This window comes from Chiloscyllium plagiosum, unplaced genomic scaffold (assembly GCF_037043375.1).
Source record: "Chiloscyllium plagiosum isolate Xiang-an unplaced genomic scaffold, Cpla_swu_hap1 HiC_scaffold_18, whole genome shotgun sequence".
Lineage (NCBI taxonomy): Eukaryota > Metazoa > Chordata > Chondrichthyes > Orectolobiformes > Hemiscylliidae > Chiloscyllium > Chiloscyllium plagiosum.
This window is the reverse complement of record NW_028270156.1, coordinates 38770531-38788409: the sequence shown is the minus strand read 5'-3', so window position 1 is coordinate 38788409 and position 17879 is coordinate 38770531. Positions and strand designations below refer to the sequence as shown.

At 40.1% G+C, this 17879-nt stretch overlaps 1 long non-coding RNA gene across 1 annotated transcript; it reads right to left on the bottom strand.

Moving 5' to 3' along the window:
- Nucleotides 1–1481: 1481 nt before the first annotated feature.
- On the bottom strand, nucleotides 1482–17597 carry LOC148146961 (uncharacterized). The gene is made up of 3 exons (XR_015760159.1): nucleotides 17544–17597; nucleotides 5864–5965; nucleotides 1482–4958 (listed from the first exon to the last, which is right to left on the bottom strand). It is a non-coding gene; the product is annotated as an uncharacterized LOC148146961 (long non-coding RNA).
- Between the last annotated feature and the right edge of the window lie 282 nt (nucleotides 17598–17879).

Sequence of the window (17879 nt, the reverse complement as noted above, 5' to 3'; positions counted from 1 at the left end):
TCCTGATGAAGGGTCCTGCCTGAAATGTCAATTCCTCTGCTCTCCACATTTTATCAACTCAAGTGCCTGATTACGACAATTTCCCCTTGAAGGGTCTTGCATCACTCACAAAAGGAATCTGCTCTCTCATTCAGAAAGAAACACTTACTCCACCTATCCTGGAGGGGGTGATGGCAGCCACTTCTCATTTCCATTGTGTCATTGCAACTTGGTTGAGGATGAAAGGCAAAGCAGGTAGTGCTTCCCAGAGTGTGCCATAGGCTCAGTCTGTCAATCTAGGTGACCTAGCAAACTTTATTATTCTTTTCTCCCTTATGTTACTTGCCGATGACATCAGTTCTGAGCTTCCGCATGTTCCTACCAAATCCTTTTATTTCAGCCTTCATTTTCTCACTTTACTCTTTCAGCCACAAGCCTATGACATGGTTATGTTAATCATTGTGAAGCATTGCCCACCATGTAAACCAGGATGGTCATGATATTCATAACCTATCCCATCATGCAGTAACCATGCCATCCAATGCTCTGTCATGTCCCACCTTTGCATGTGACGTTGCCCCTCTTTCATGATTGTTGTTCCTGGCAAGCTGTTTTCAATCCTCACAATGGCCCATGGTAACCCCCTCCTTGGCCTTTGATGGACAGATCCCTCGGAGTGACCATATACATCCCCCACCCCACACACACACCATCCTGACTAACTTGGAAGGAGGGTCACAACTGATGAGTGCACAGAGCCCTGACTGATCTCTGTGTAGATTCCTGATTGACTTCTCAGTAACCTCGGATTGCATTTACTGGGCCTGCAGGACTGAGCATGACCCACACCCCAACCTGCAATAATACTGATGCTGAATGCCCCAAGCAGCTGACTAACTGAGTCCAAGCGCCTGAACTCATTGCTCAATATTGAGATTCTCCTCTCCTCATTAAAACTTCGGATGGAAAATCATATTTTTTTCCCAAATGTTAAAAATCCCATTTTTCTGATCTTCTCATATTTTCTCAATTGACATGCCATTGCCCATGCAGTTCAGTGTCTGGCAAAAATTCATCCTTGGATTTGGTTCTCATCAGATTAGACCAAAGGCAACTTTTAGGATTACAATTCTAATTTTTACACACATTTCTAAGGAGTAGAAATGATAACCCCTTGTGGTACCATTGAGGAAGATTAGCGCCGGGAGGAATGAATTAAGAGAGAATTAAGTTCAAAGCTGGTCAGTCATTATTTCACCACTGCAGCATTTTCTTCAGTGGAGCAATGTCTCCCTTTGACACCACAGTCTTCTTTATCAATCATTGAAATAAAAAAAAATTCGCCCAAGCTGGTATATATATATAATATATATATATCATACTGCATGACAACATATCAGCACTTTATGCCCTTACGTGATCTTCAGCTGAGTGAAGTTGATAACCACATAAAGGTACATTCTTGTGTGACGATAACCCCCATCAATAACAATTCCCCCTTCTTCCTCATCACTGTGATATCAGGTGAGAAAAAGAAAACTTTTCAGTCATCTCTCCTTCTTCTCCTCACAATCATTAATTTCCTTCTTCTACATTCATTACTGCTCAGTTGCTTCAGAAGAGTAATGCATCCTATTGGAAAGATGTTGTGAAACATGAAAGGGTTCAGAAAGGATGTCACCAGGTTTGGAGGATTTGAGCTATAGGGAGAGGTTAAATAGGCTGGGGCTGTTTTGCCTGGAGCGTCGAGGCTGAGGGGTGACCTTATAGAGGTTTATAAAATCATGAGGGGCATTGATAGGGTAAATAGACAAAGTCTCTTTCCTGGTGTGGGGGAGTCCAGAACTAGAGGGCATAGGTTTAGGGTGAGAGGGGAAAGATATAAAAGAGACCTAAGGGGCAACTTTTTCACATAGAGGGTGGTATGTGTATGGAATGAGCTGCCAGAGGAAGTAGTGGAGGCTGGTACAATTGCAACATTTAAAAGGCATCTGAACGGATATATGAATAGGAAGGGCTTGTAGAGATATGGGCTAGGTGCTGGCAGGTGGGACTAGATTGGGTTGGGATATCTGGTCGGCATGGATGAGTTGGACCGCAGGGTCTATTTCCATGCTGTACCTCTCTATGACTCCATAACACTCTAGGGATTTATTTAGTAACCCGACAGTGGTGAGTTGCTGGCTACTACTGGCTACCTCTAACAAAAGAGGAACATTAGAGGGCTCATCCAACTAGCCTATATGGGTAGAACTCAGGAATAGGAAAGGTGCAATCACTTTAATAGAGTTGGATTATAGCCCACCCAACAGCCAGCAGGAGACAGAAGAACAGTTATGTGGACAGATAATGGAAAAACATAAAAGCATAAAGGGTTATTATTGGGGTGATTTTAACTTCCGCTATATTGACTGGGACTTGCTTAGTGCCAGGGGCTTGGGTCAGGGTAATCTGTTAGGTGTATTCATGAGGGTTTCTTGAAGGAATATGTAAATAGTCCAACTTTGCAAGGGATCATACTCGACCTAGTATTGGGGAATGACCCCAGCCAGGTGATCAAAGTTTCAGTGGGCGAACAATTTGGAAACAGTGACCATAATTCCATAGGTTTTAAGATACTTATCGATAACAGTAGTTCTTAGGTGAAAGTACTAGATTGGGTGAAGGCTAACTATGACAATATTAGGCAGGAACTAGGAAATGTTGACTGGGGTGGCTGCTTGTGGGTAAAGTCACATCTGTCATGTGGGAATTTTTGAAGACCAGTTAATTAGAGTTCAGGACCAGTGTGTTCCTGTGAAAATGAAGAATAGCATGGCAAGATTCGGGAACCTTGGATAATAAGAGAGGTTATGAGCTTAATTTAAAAAAAGGAGACATACATAATTTGTAGGGAACTGGAGACGGATAGATCTCTTGAAGAATATAAAGAATGCAGGAAAACTTAAGCAAGGAGTTAAGAGGCCTAAAACAGGTCATGAAATGTCCTTGGCAAACAGGATGAAGGGAAATTCCAAGGTGTTTTTTATACATATATTATGAGCAAGAGGTTATCTATGGAAAGGACAATAGAGGGAATTTATTCAGGGAGCCAGAGGAAGTGGGTGAGGCTCTTAATAAATACTTTACATTGATGTTCACACAGGAGAAGAGGATGGTGGATTGTGAGTCTAGAGAGGGGTATGTTGATATCTTAGGGTAGGCCAACGTAAAAAAGGAGGTGTTGGGAGTTTTGAAAAACGTTAAGGTAGACATGTCTCCAGGACCTGATGAGATCTGCCCCAAAATGCTGTGACCTTGTATGAAATCTTTGTATCCGCTTTAGTCAGAGGAGAGGTCCCATAGGGCTGGAGAGTAGCCAACAACAACAAAAAACAGAAATTGCTGGAAAAGCTCAGCACGTCTGGCAGGATCTCTGGACAGAGATCAGAGTTAATGTTTCAGGTCAAGCCTCAGAAGTAGCCAACATTGTTCCTTTGTTTAAGAAGGACAACAGGGATGATCCAGGAAATTACAGATGGGAGAACCTTATGTCAGTAATAGGGAAATTATTGGAGAAGATTCTTAGGGATAGGATTTACTCATATTTTGAAAAATGAATATCACTTATTAGTGATAGACAAAATGGCTTTGTACAGGAAAGGTCATGTCTCAGAAACTTGATTGAGCTTTTTGAGGAAGTAACAATGATGATTGATGAGGGCAAGGTGATAAATGTTGCCTAAGTGGACTTTAGAAAAGCCTTTGACGAGTTCCCTCATGGCAAGCTGATACAGAAGGTGAAATCATATGGGATCTGTGATGAGCTGATGAGATGGATACAGAGCCAGCTTGGTCTTAGAAGGTCGAGAGTCATGGTGGAAGGGTATTTTTCTGACTAGAGATCTATGACAAGTGGTGTTCCATAGGGAATCAATACTGGGACCTCTGACATTTGTAATATATAAATAAATAATTTGGAGGAGAATATAGATGGCCTGTTTAATAAGTTTGCAGATGACACAAAAATTGGGGAGTTGTGGATAGTGAACAGGATTGCCAGAACTTACAATAGGATATGGATAGGCTGGAGTCTTGGGTGGAGAAATGGCAGGTGGAATTTAATTTGGATAAATGCAAGATAATGCTTTTTGGAAGACCTAATGCAGGAGGGAAATATACAGGAAATGGCGGAACCCTTAGAATCATTAACATTCAGAGAGATCTAGGCGTAGAGGTCCACAGTTCCCTGAAAGTAGCAATATAAGGTGATGAAGAAGGCATATGGCATGCTTGCCTTCATCCATCAAGGCATCAAGGCAGGAGAGTATAACAATTGGCAAGTCGTGTTGCAGCTGTATAAAACTTTAGTTAGGCCACATTTGGAATATTGCGCACATTCTGGTTGCCACACTACCAGAAGGATGTGAAGGGTTTGGAGAGGGTATAGAAAAGTTTTACCAGGATGTTGCCTGGTTTGGAAGGATTTGGTTATGAGGAGAGATTGGACAAACTTAGTTGTTTTCAATTGAATGTCAAAAGCTGAGGGGCGACCTATAAATTTTAAAAATGTTGAGAGATATTGATAGAATGGATAGTTGGAGCCTTTTATCCCAAGTTAAAAAATGTCAAATAGTAGGGGACATAGGTTTGAGGAAAAGAAAAGAAATGTTTAAAGGAAATGTAGGAGGCAAGCTTTTTATGCAAAGGGTGACAACTGCCAGAGGAGGTGATGTGGTCCGATACAAAAGCAATATTCAAGAGGCATCTCAATAGATTCATGAATAGACCAGGGAATGTAGGATATGGATTGTGTAGAGGCAAAGTATTTTTAGTTTAGAAAGGCATCATGTGTCAGTGCAAGCTTGGTGGGCTGAAGGGCCTGTTCCTGTGCTGTATTATTCTTTGTTCTTCCTTCTGTAAGCACATCCACGTCCGTCGTGTTGTATGGCTGTCTGAACGATGGCTTTAAAGGTTGGGCTGCTGCCAGATAGATTGTCCTGCATGAAAATAGGGTGACAATGTGAGATTTTGTAGTTAAGAAATATGAGCAAATATGGATTGGGAATCATAAAATAGAAGATGTCGACCCTATGCCCTGTTAATTTGAACAATGCGGCTAATGAGAGATGTCAAGTTAGAGTCACCAGATAACATGAAGAGTTACTAGCAGAGGTGTTACTTTATGTAACTGAAGGATGAGAGAGTAAAGGAAGAGAGAGTACCTAGTGTGTTACAACGCCAGCCCTACCAAAGTTGTTGAGCTTTTTGTGGCTCTGCTCTGGACTCCTGGATAAATCCATTTTGCGAGTGCCACATCCCTTTAGTTGACAGAAGCTACATTTCTGCATGGTTTGAGACTCCAACATACAGGGCTTTGATTACCTCAGGAGGCTTGGATATGTGAATTGGCTTAGTTTAACTTTATTCTAGGCCATCATATTCTGTCCAAGCAAACAGTAGGCATGATTTTGAATTTGTGAGAACAAGGAAAAGAAATATTTAAAAAAATTAAACTGAAAATATAAAGATTGCTCTAAAATCAGATGTCCATGTAATGTATATCTGAGTAATTAATATTTTGAATTAAGAGATTAAAAATGAGCAATCCTGTTTAATTGTCTCACTGTGGTAACATTGATCAAGAGTTTTAAGATGAAAGCTTTCAAAAGGAATAGCAATAAGTTTGTGATATGTGTGCAGCAGCCAAAATGACTTTGCTAAACCAGATGAACTGCCTCGACTGATTTGGCCTCAGATACCTTGGTCAAAGGAACACTAAAACCTTCACTGACACTGTCTGAAAATTGCTGCCCTGAATCTCCTATTGTAAAGTACCTACATCTGTGAAACTTCAGTAAGGAGTGGATTCAATTCAGTTTTAATAGACCCATGGTTAACTAACCTGCCAGTGCCTCCACTTGAAAGATTGTCATTTTGTTCATTACTGGTAATGGTGGCACATCCCTGCAATACCCTTGGACCATACCACAAAATCAATTGCTGCCTTTAAAAGAGATGTGAGAATATTGTGAGAAGCCAAATAGATTGTTGCACATATAAAGCAACAGCAAAAAAAGGGCCATATTCTGAATGAATGTTTGGATTGACCTATGAGCCAGTACAGGAAATTGCAACCAAGCAAGACAGCTGCTGACCCTGTAATGTAGAGCTTTCATTACAACAGGTTATATATAATTTTATGCATGATGAAGTATGAGTCTCATGTTTAATGTACCGCACTATAATTTTACACTTCATATTGCCCTAATGTGTACAACATCTGCCTAAACTTGAAGTGCATAATAGTTCTTGTTCAGCTCCTTATGACACTGTTTTGGTTCTGTTTATTATATTGGGTTTTCACATAGCATTATCCACTTTAGATGCATATGTTAAACATTATAAATATTTATCCAAGTACTACAAATCCCAATACATTTAGCTGCTACTTCTGAAGCAAGTGGATCAGTTTGGATCAAAAATATGTGGAGCTGCTACAGATGAAAGACAGACAGGACTGGTGAGGTCTCCAAGCTGCCTTCATTTAGATAGATACTTGATATATGTACAGAATTGCAATGTATACATTGTTCTAATTTTGTCAGACCATAGTCATGAGACAGATACTTCACCCAATCAAGTTTTGCCATCAGACCATGTGGCAATTAGATTGTTTAACCATAAAAGCAGTGTTCTGTTTGAGTGTACCTATCTAATATCACACAACAGGTGCTGAAAGCATAAGAAATAGAGAGTGGAAGATGTAGAGCCTATATATAAAGTCTCGATGCAGACAGATATTAATCACATTCATTTATTTATATAAATGAATGCATGTTAAAATTGAAATTCTTGTTAAAAGCACTTGTCTACAGATTTAAATCACAACATTGTTTCAATATGGAAGCAGAAATCTCTGAAGAAAGTTGACCAGAATTACTGAAATGAGAGAAGAAACTAGAAATGCACAGCAGGTCTGACAGTCAGAGATTTTAAAAATGCAGCTTTAACCTTCCAATTGAATTATATACCTGTTCTGGTCTTATTTCAGATATTCAATACATTGTATTCAATATATTTTACTGTTCGTCCTGACTATAATTGTTACTGATCAAACTGTGAAACCAATGATCTGCCTGTGCTGACCAGTGTGTTTCAAACTTTTCTGTAATATAAACCTCCCTCTTCTGCAAATATTAACTAATCCTGTGCACTTTTATTTGCAGTTACTGTGATACAATTTGAGGTGCTGAACACGCTGATTAAAATATACTGCCACGTATGTAAATCTTTGGTATGCATCAGAAGTAATGCAAGTTAGTGTGCGAAGTAGTGTTTGCAGCAATATTGATCAGGTAATATGTACATGAAGAGCGCTTCTGAAGTTCCGTTCCTGCTGTCAGGTTTGGAATGTTTGTGTTAAGAGCCAATAACCTAGCACTAACTTCCAAAGTACCAGAGTTTCAAAGGAAAAACCATGTTGCACACAACATTTTTAGGATAGACGTTCATTGGAGCTCCTTGTTGAGCTTGTCTGCTGTAATTTTTGTAGAATATTACAGGAATCCCAGAAAAATAGTAGAAACTGTTCATGTTCTTCTTTGGGTTTACACTGTATCACCACTGAATGCTCACCAGAAGCCTTTGGAACTTACAATTGCCTATGTTTATACCCAGCAAAGTAATCAAGTATTAGTGAGCAGAAGAAGGGTTCTGAGGAAGGGTCACTCAACCGAAAACTTTAACTCTGATTTCTCTCCACAGATGATGCCAGACCTGCCGAACTTTTCCAAAAAATTTCTGTTTTTCATTCAGTGAGTAGACATTTGGTCTTTTGAAGTTTTAGATTCCAGGACCTACAGAGTGGAAACTATACTGAGCATAATATTGCTCAAACTTATTACAGAAGATTGAAACCTGGAGAAAATGTATTTTTCCCAACTTGCGTTCAAGCTATGTGAATGAGTCCTTTCACTAACTACATATGACATGGTCCTAGAAAATTAACAGTTTTAAGATGGCAGGTGTAATAGGAACTTCGGATCATTTGGGACAGGAATAAATCTTTCAGACCCTTGGGTCAGCTGTACTATTCCATCAGCATCTCAACTTTTGTTTTTCCTGTCTTTTCTGCATTATCCCTTGATATCCCTAGCCGATAAAAATCATGTGACCTCAGTCTTGAAATTTCCAACTGACTCAGTCTTCACTGCAGATTAGGGGAGGGAAATCGAGGCTGCAATTACACTAAGGATAAAAAAAGTTTCTGATTTTGTATCGAATTGGACTATTTACAATTTCAAGATTATATTCCTATGTTCTTGAGTTCCCAACAGAAGGAATAGCTACTCAATTTTTTTTTATTCACTCACAAATTGAGGCCATCACTGGCTGGACGGTATTTATTACCCATCCCTATTTGCTCTTGAGAATGTGGTGCTGAGCTGCCTTCTTGAACTGCTGCAGTTGATTTGCCGGAGGTGGCCCAACAAAGCCTTTACGGAGGGTGCTTCAGGACTTAAACCCAGCAACACTGGCTTGGAAGTGAACTTACAAGGTAGTGGTGTTCCCATGTATTTGCTGCCATTGTCTTTCTAGATGGTAATGGTGGCACGTTTGGAAGGTGCTGTCTAAGGAGCCTTGGTGAATTTCTGCAGTGCATGTTGTAGATAGCAGCAGCAGCAATGTGTATTGTTCATTAGTGGCGGAAGGAGTGAATGTTTGTGGCTGTGGTGTAAATCAAGTGGGCTGCTTGTCCTGGATGAAGTCAAACTTGTTAAGCATTGTTAGAACTGCACTCATCCAGGCAGGTGAGCAGTATTTATTCACAAGATTGATGCCTTGTAAGTTATTGGTAAGTTATTGAGTGCAAGGTTCCCAGCTTCTAAATTGCTCTGTCTAGCCATTGTATTTGTATGGCTTGTCCAGTTCAGTTTCTGGCTAATGGTAACCCTCAGGTTGGTATCGCGAGGAATAGTGTTAATAGTATCTTTCCCATCAAATCCTTTTAGCCTTTTAAACATCCCCATCATTGTTGAATTACAGAGGTATTTTATAAATGCTGACTGCAACCTATATTCTCAAACTATAAACAATTCTGTTCCTACCACACTTTCTTCTTTTTAGCAATAAACTGCAAGGGACGATTGGCATCTCTGTTTCAGAGAGATGTTTATATCCTGAGGGGCACCACTCCACATCAAGTATGACAAATCAAATCACTCTTTCTGCGTGGCAAGGCTATGCTGGAAGGATTGATTATCAATCAGATTCACATAAATACTCCTTCTGAAGTTAACAGGTCCTGGAGTGGGACTTGAGCTGGAAGCTTCTGAGTCAGAGGCCAACATATTACTCACTGAGCCACAAGATAGCCTCATTCCTGTAATGCAGATCTTTAACATGCTCCAGTTGCAATGAATACATCCAAAATATAGCCTGTTTTGCTTTTCCTTTTCTCTCTCTTTATAGCTGCTGACTGGCTTACAATGCATATTGCAGAATGTGTTTTTGTTTGTTTAGATTGGCAGTTTCACAGATTTGCAATTTCCCATTGTACATTATTGACTACAAACTTGTAAATATATTTCCAAATTTATTAGAAACAAGGCACAATCCAAACATGGGGGTTGGGGTGTTTCTGACAGAAACCTTACAGTGTGAAAGCAGGACATTCAGCCCACTGAGTCCACACTGACCCTCCAAAGTGCATTCCACCTTCTACCCATGCACTTCCCATAGCTAATCCACTTAGCCTGTACATCTTTGCACTGTGGGAAAAAAACTGGGGTACCGGGGGGAAACCTACACAAATAAAGGAGCAAATACAAACCCCATACAGACAGTTGCCCAAGGGTGGAATTGAACTCAGATCCCTGGTACAGTAAGGCAGCCTTTTGAGGAAGTGAATTTTGCCCTCATGTTCAGATGTTAGTGAAGGAAATTGAATACTTTCCTATTTAGGTACTCAAATGCAACCATGATTTGTAACAGTTCAAAATAGAGTGAAGCATTAGTGTCTTAACCAATTGCTCCAGCCCATTATCAACAGCCAACACTCAGGAAGAACTGGACTGAGATTGCACAAATTTACTTCTTAAGGAAACTTGTGGCCAAAATATGGGGGAGACTTTAATCTCATCATCACAATCATCCAGAAATGGCAATGATACTGCACCTAATGGGGTGCAAATATTTCTGCATTTCAAAGAGAAATAGTGAGAAATAAAAGTGTCGTTGAGTGGAAAAATGTGATATTCCTTAACAGCTGGGGCAGGGAGTGGGTTTTAAACATGATCTTCAGGAAGGTTTGATGCATGTAGTCTTGGATAGGAAATTCTGAGAAATGGTTAAAGGTTTAACCGCACATGGCAGGGCAAATCGAGGACAGAGGTGCAGAAGGCTGGAACCTGGAATGAAGAGTAGTTGTAAATGAAGTTGTCAAGCTGAAGGAGGTTACAAGGATAAAAAAGGTAAACGTCATAAAGAATTCAAGTATGAGGATGTAAGTTTTAATGTGAGGCAATGTCAATTAATGAGGGCAGGATTAATAGGCAGATGGGATTTGATGCAAGTTAGGATACGAGCAGAAAAGTTCTGGGAAAGGGGTAGAAATAGATGCATATTCTGATGAAAGAAAGAAAAAATTGCATTTATATTACCTTTCATGGACTATACCCCAGGCTTCCAAGGCAATAGCTGAGGAGGTTGTGGAGGCATTGGTAATGTTTCAACAGCACTGAAATCAGGGAGGGGCCCAGAGGACTGGAAATGGCTAATATAACACTCCTGGCTAAGAAAGGAGGGAGACAGAAGATGGGAAGTTATGAGCCAGTTGTCCTGACCGAGGTTATTGGTAAGATTTTAGAGGCTATTAATAAGGATGAGATTTCAGAATGCTTGGAAGTGCATGGTTAAAAAAGGGTGGAGTCAGTATTGGTTCAAGGGGAAATCATGCTCGACAAACTTGTTAGAATTCTTTGAGGAACTAATGAGTAAATTAGACAAAGGAGAGCCAGTGCGCATGATTTGGATTTCCAGGAGCTCTTTGAAGAGGCAGGAGGTTGCTAAGTACAATACTGGCAAGGGGTAAGCTACTGGCATTGATAGAGGATTGGCTGACTGGCAGAAGGCAAAGAGTTAGGATAAATAGATCTTTTTCAGGATGGCAGCCTGTGACTACTGAAGTTCCACAAGAGTTGTGTTTTAATATCAAGACACATTGTTCTTTCTTTCATTAGAATGTGCATTTATTTCTACCCCTTTCCTAGAACTTTTCTGCCTATATCCTAACTTGCATCAACTCCCATCTGCCCATTAATCCTGCCCTCATTAATTTACATAACCACAACTACTCATGTTATGTGTTAACAATCTGGAAGGAAGAACTGAGGACATTGTTGCTAACTTTACAGATGACAAAGAGGTAGGTGGAGTAAAAAGTAGTGTTGAGGAAGCAGGGAGGCTGCAGAAGGACTTGGACAGGCTAGGAGAGTGAGCAAAGAAGTAGCAAATCGAATACAATGTGGGAAAGCATAATGCTGTGCACTTTGTAAGGGAAAATAGAGGTGTAGACTATTTTTTAACTGGGGAAAATTCTTGGTATATTTTCTTTGCGGCTCTCCCACTCTTCTAGTGCTCAGCCTCCTACAGAATTTCAAGATCAACAACTTTTAGGAACAGGAAAAAACTATTAACCCAATATAGCAGTTTGTTTTCAACAGATCAACCACATACATTTGTGTCTCCTTCACTTTATCCCACAATCTCTCCCAATACACATTTAATTGCAGCTGAATCTCATATTACTTCATGCAACGGCAATTATTGACTTTCTTCTTCTTGGGCATATGACTGCAATCAACATCTCCCCATTTGTTCAGCTATCTGCCAAAAACTGAATCATCTATCATACAGACCAAATAGTGACGCAGATACATATGCATCAGTTCAGTTAATGTTGTTTTCATTGACATTTGAACAACAGCTGTTGCCTACATTACTACAACAGTTCTAATTTAACTACAATCGAAAGTTTTTTGGATAAAAATATGCTAGAATCTGAGAATTGCAAATTGATGACACAGCCCTCTGCACACTCAGGTTAAATTGTTGAGTATGATGTGCTTATGACCTGGAAATGATTCAAAGCTTCAGAATTTGCAAAAAATTAATTATGTTGTTGTTGCACCTTTTGAAAACATTATGATTGCAAATGGTCTCTCTCTTGAGAGTTACTCGAGGTTTCCTGGGGGCCTGTTGCTCATTGGTATTGTCATTGGTGTAAAACCCTTGTAAAATATGTGCAAGCAGCTGAAATATTTGGAACTTCTATGCAGCCTTTGAAAAGATAAAAATCACACAACACCAGGTTATAGTCCAACAGGTTTAATTGGAAGCACAATTGGAAGTGCTTCCAATTAAACCTGTTGGACTATAATCTGGTGTTGTGTGATTTTTAACTTTGTACACTCCAGTCCAACACCAGCATCTCCGAATTTTGAAAAGATAGTTTGACATGCATTCTCCAACAGTGGCCAAGTAAGAAAGGTACAGTACTCAAGTCTTTTACTTCATTTTCAAACAGCTATTTTGCTGTTCCTTCACTGTCACTGGGTTAACATTTGGTAACTCTCTGCCCAAGAGCACTTGTAATAACTCAGAAAGCCTGACTGGAAAGAAGCATCATTGATTGTTGAACACCAAAATAGAACCCAGGACAGACACTTGTGCAGACCCATCTCTTGGTCTGCTTTATCCTATTTTTCTAACCAATCTATTCAGAAAAATGTTGTTACACACTTCTGGAGCAGATGGGACTTGAACCCAGGCCTCCTGGTCCAGGGATAGAGACACAAGAAAGTAACTGAATGAGCTCTACAGGAGATTAATTTGTGGTTCCCCATGGGCCTTGCAGGGATATCACATCTCTTCCCCTCTGAGTCAGGGGGTGACCCTGAAGTTCCTTATATGGTCCCTATCTCTTCCTAGTAATCTTTGAGACCTAGGAAAAACTTTGACTCTGTTGTGTTCCTTGGAGTCAGAGCCCCTTTTTATGGCTTTCACCTTCTCTTCAGTAGGATTTAATCTGTCCTTGTCAATTCTGTACCTGAGGTATGTTACCAAGTTTACCTGGAGCATACATTTTTCCCTTTTTAGCTAGGTGTCAACCAGTGTTAAGACCTCCTCCAAACTGTTCCTTTGCAGTAGCTTGTGAGAATCAAACATCATCCACTTGGATGGCCACTCTGGGCATCCCTTGGAGGATACTTACCATTACCTTTTGAAAGATGGTGCAAACCAAAGATACGCCAAAGGGCAAGTGAATGGACTCATAGTCTTTTGCAAGTGTTTATAGTAACATACGTCCTGAATGCCCTCAAGCTCCAGTTGGAGGCATGGTTCATATTCAATTTAGAAAATCTGTGACTCCAGACCATTTTACATACAAGTCTTCTATGTATGTCACAGTAGGACAGTTGACTGCCAACTCATAGTCTGCACAGAGACAGATCAAGATGTCAGGTTTTATAGCTGGAGCTACTGGCATGGCCCATTCAGCAAGTGCATTAGGTATATGATGCTATGTTCCCCTAAATGTTCCAATTCCACCTCTACTTTGACACCAAGTGCATAGGGGATCAGCTGTGCCTTGAAGTGTTTATATTAAGCTTCTAGTTCTACATCAATCTAAGACTAGCACCTTTTATCTTCACAAGACTCTCTTAGAAATGCTTTGATACACTTCTCAATGACTTTATATAGATTGCCAGTAACTATTTTAAAGATTTGTTGCCAATCCAAATGTATTTGTATCCTCTTCCCAAAAGGTGGGGGCCTGGCCCTTACACAACCATTTAGCAGCGTTGTACTGACTGTTGCCTATGCATAAGTGGTCCAAATAATATGCAAGAGCTCCCCTGTGCATGTGGCCAATCTAGCATTGGTGTCTGGATAAGATGGCCCATTGGATTTGCCTAAAACTTTGCTCCCCAACAATGGATACAGCAGCCCCTGTGTCTAACTCCATGACCAGGGAGTCACCATTTACTCGAAACATTTTCTTAATTAGCACCACTTTGAGAGCAGTGATGCAATTTAGCTGTATCAATTCCTCATCCTCTGACTGTCTTGAGGTGACTTTGTCCTTCGTTCTGGGCAGTACACCTTTCATCTGTTTCAATTGCCTTGTCTCGGGTGAATTCTATGACCACAAATGCAGCATGAACAATCTTGCTCCTCTCTGTATTGTAGAGAAACTTCCCATTCAGTTCTGGGCCCTTGCAGCCTCCAATTGCCTTTCATTGACAATAAACAGCAGCTATGAGTACCATTCACTGGGACTTTGCTTCTTGGTATGGGAGATAGCCCAAGCTTGAGGACGGTACTGCTTATGGACCTCTGAAGATCCCAAATCCCTCATTCTACATTTTTCTGGGAATAGACCAATGACTTTCTTGAGGTCCAAACCTGGTTCAGTCAGCAGATTCCTTTGGCTTGTAACATTATTAATTCCACAAACTAAGCAGTTTGTTCCCTAAATGTTGACCCTTATACAGTGTTATGCAAATTTCCTCAGTCTCATCAAGAATTCAGTAATTGGATCCCTGGAAAGTCCATTTGCCTTGTTAAACCTGTGATGATGCTTTATATCAAATGGTGTCGGGTTATAGCGATATGCTATCATATCTGTCAGTTTGCCATGTAGGTTAATCTTTTTATGATGCTGAAATTCAAGACCCCACAAGTGGTCAGGAGAATGTCTTTTTGTCAGTGCTCACTTTCTATCTCATTTGCCTGAAAAAATGTGTCTCATTCTTTCTGTGCACTTGGGCCAATTCTCCAGCATCATAAAGTTCCAGTTTCCCAAACAAAGGTATTTCCAATATTCCCCATCACGATCTTACCGGGGTCATTGAAAGGGAAGGCTGTCTGAAACTTTTCTTTACTTTCATTGACAATGTAACACCTGAGGAAGCCTGACTGGAAGGAATGTCATTTATCGTTGAACGCCAAAGTAGAGCCAATGTTCATGGTGTATGTAGGTTAGTCCCAGCCTGGGGCAGACAGTTCCTCAGACCCTGCTGTGGAAAGATCACCCAATACTCTGTGAGAATGACCAGGAGATGCAGAAAATCCTTCACAAAATTAAACTTTTATTTGCAAATAAAAGCTACGGCAATCAGAAAATTATTTCCCTGTCTGCCCTTGTTCCCCCCCACCCCCGATTCTTGGGGCCACTACTGCTTAAAGTTTTCTAGTTCCCACGCTTATCTGGGTGTCATTAACATAACCAACCATACTAGCTTGCTTTGTCCTTCTAAACTAATCATCTTCTGCCACACTAGTCTGCTACTTTACACTTAACCTATCACATTACATCACCATCATCTTTAGCACTAGCTCATCTATCATGTGATTTGACTAGCCTAATATGGTGTGCTACCATTATCTTCAGCATGAGCTTGTCTCTTGCTTGTCTGTTTCATGATCCTATGCATGCATTGCTCCATTAAGTTAACTATATAACTGCCAAAGTAACTTCCATATATTCCATAACCAATCCTTGGTATGTTTTATTTTTCATAACCAGAATTCTCTTACACAAAAATGAAAAATGTCTTTCCCCAAAACCAAAACAGCTTGATATATATTTTCATCTAGTGGCACCAACCATGGAATCCCTACACTGTGGAAAAAGCCTATTCTACCCATTGAATCCTCACTGACCCTCTGAAAGCATCCGACCCAAAGTTAACACCCCCCACCAAATCAGCATAATCTCACATTTTGCATGGCTAATCCACCTAGCCTGCAAACACTATGGATACTTTAGCATGGCCATTCCACCTAACCTGCACATCTTTAGACTGTGGGGGGAAACCAGAACACCCGGAGGAAGCCCACATGAAACACGCAGTCTCCCGAAGCTGGAGTTGAAACGAGATCCCTGTGAGGCAGCAGCGCTAACTACTGTGATACTGTGCTTTGTTTCCAGTTGAATAATTTACATGCAAAGCCCATTAACAACACTGCAAATGATCAAAGGTGGGAGAGAGATAGGGAGATTGGAAAGGTGCCATACCTGGATATTTTCACATGGAGTTTTTAAAAAATGTTTATTAACCTATTCTTCTAATCAACATGTTCAGACATGTTATTAAACAACTGTGGAGCAAGTGGGACTTGAATCTGGGTCTCTCAATCCAGGGGTAACAATGCTACTACTGCACCTCAAGACGGCCAGAATCTGCTTTATAAAAAGATCAGGTGATGAGTTCCAGCTGGGCAGGCCATTGTCTGTCACAAAGGGAATTCTTACTCAGCAAGATCCACAAGGAGATTACTTCATGATTCTCCATGGACTTGTACAAGTTATCACAGCATTGTTGGTATATCTGTATCGCATGGACTGAAACAGTTCAAGAAGGTTTCTCAAGAAAATTAGAAATGTGGGACAAATATTGACATTGATGATCCCATCTCAAAAATGAATATGAGAGACATGGGTGACCAGTCAGAATCTTTTTCCCAGGGTGAAAAGGTCAACTACAAGGCGGCACAGGTTCAAGGTAAGAGGGGGGATGTTTAGGGAAGAAATGCGGGCACAATTTTTCACACAGAGTATAGCGAGTGCCTGGAATGCACTGCTAGTGGATATGGTGCAAGCAGGAACATTAGCAATGTTTAAGGCTTATCATGACAGACACATGAACAGGAGGTGGATAGAGGGATAGATACCGGATATGGGCAATAGATAGTGGGTCTAAATAAGGGTTAGGAACCAGTGCAGGCTTGGTGGGCCAAAGGCTCTGTTTTATGCTGTATTGTATTGTATTGTATTAGATTATTGTACGATTTTAGAAAATGGTTTGCAATACAAGTTTTGAGGAAACGTGTGAACGAAAATTTGAATGGTATATCATGACATAAATTATTTTCCTTGTTAAAGAAATTCCTTGTATTTTTTTAATGCACTATATTAAAGTATTGAAAATGGCAAGGATATTTTGCTACAGTCTAAAGACATAGAAACATGATGTCATGGACCAGACCAAACCCTCTCAATATGTATCAAGGAGATAGCCTAGATTCTAACATTTTCTTATTTTAAAGGCAAATGCCAAGCATTGTATTCTGGATGCAATTCAGTTGGCTAAACTATTAGGATTGAAGCAAAACACATGTTATTCATACACTATTGTTAAAATGCAGACAAAATAAAAATAAAATAAAAGAATTGGCTTAACTGTAACTCTTACAAAGTACTTAACAAAATAATAAACTATTCATTAACTGTTCCGATATAGTAACATTATGTAAGTAGACACTTGGCAAAGGAAAATTCAGTGACTGAGATTGTCTCACATGCAATTCTAGCAGCAGGAAGAGAACCTTTAGCTGTAGCAAAGAGAGAGAGAGAGAAGGTAGCAGCTTTCACAACCCCAACAGCTACTGAAAACTAAACTGAAAACTCTGGTTCTGTATCAGCTTGACCTCAACCATTCAGGCTGTTTCGATTGTTCTTAATTTAAAAAAAGATCCAAGCTGTTTACTTTATTGACTTGAAGCAGACTACTTACACTTCTGTCTCAACCTCTCTTCATATTAAAAAAAGGACAAAATGCACCTCAAAAAGCCATAGTGTCATCTCACATGGTTAACGGGTTTGTGGTGAACACTTTCTGACCACAGCTGATTTTATTGCACAAGACAACTATGTTGACTAAGAAAATAAATGCTCGGGTGAAAAGGCCAACATACTGATTATTGACATAAAGTATTGACATCTAGCCTATAAGCAACTGTGTAGATAGCTGATCTCTGTCAGAGTGCCAATTGGACACTACAACTGACCTCACTGTCCCCAAGGTAGGAACAACCAAATCAGCCAATTTTACTGCCCTTAATCTTCCTAT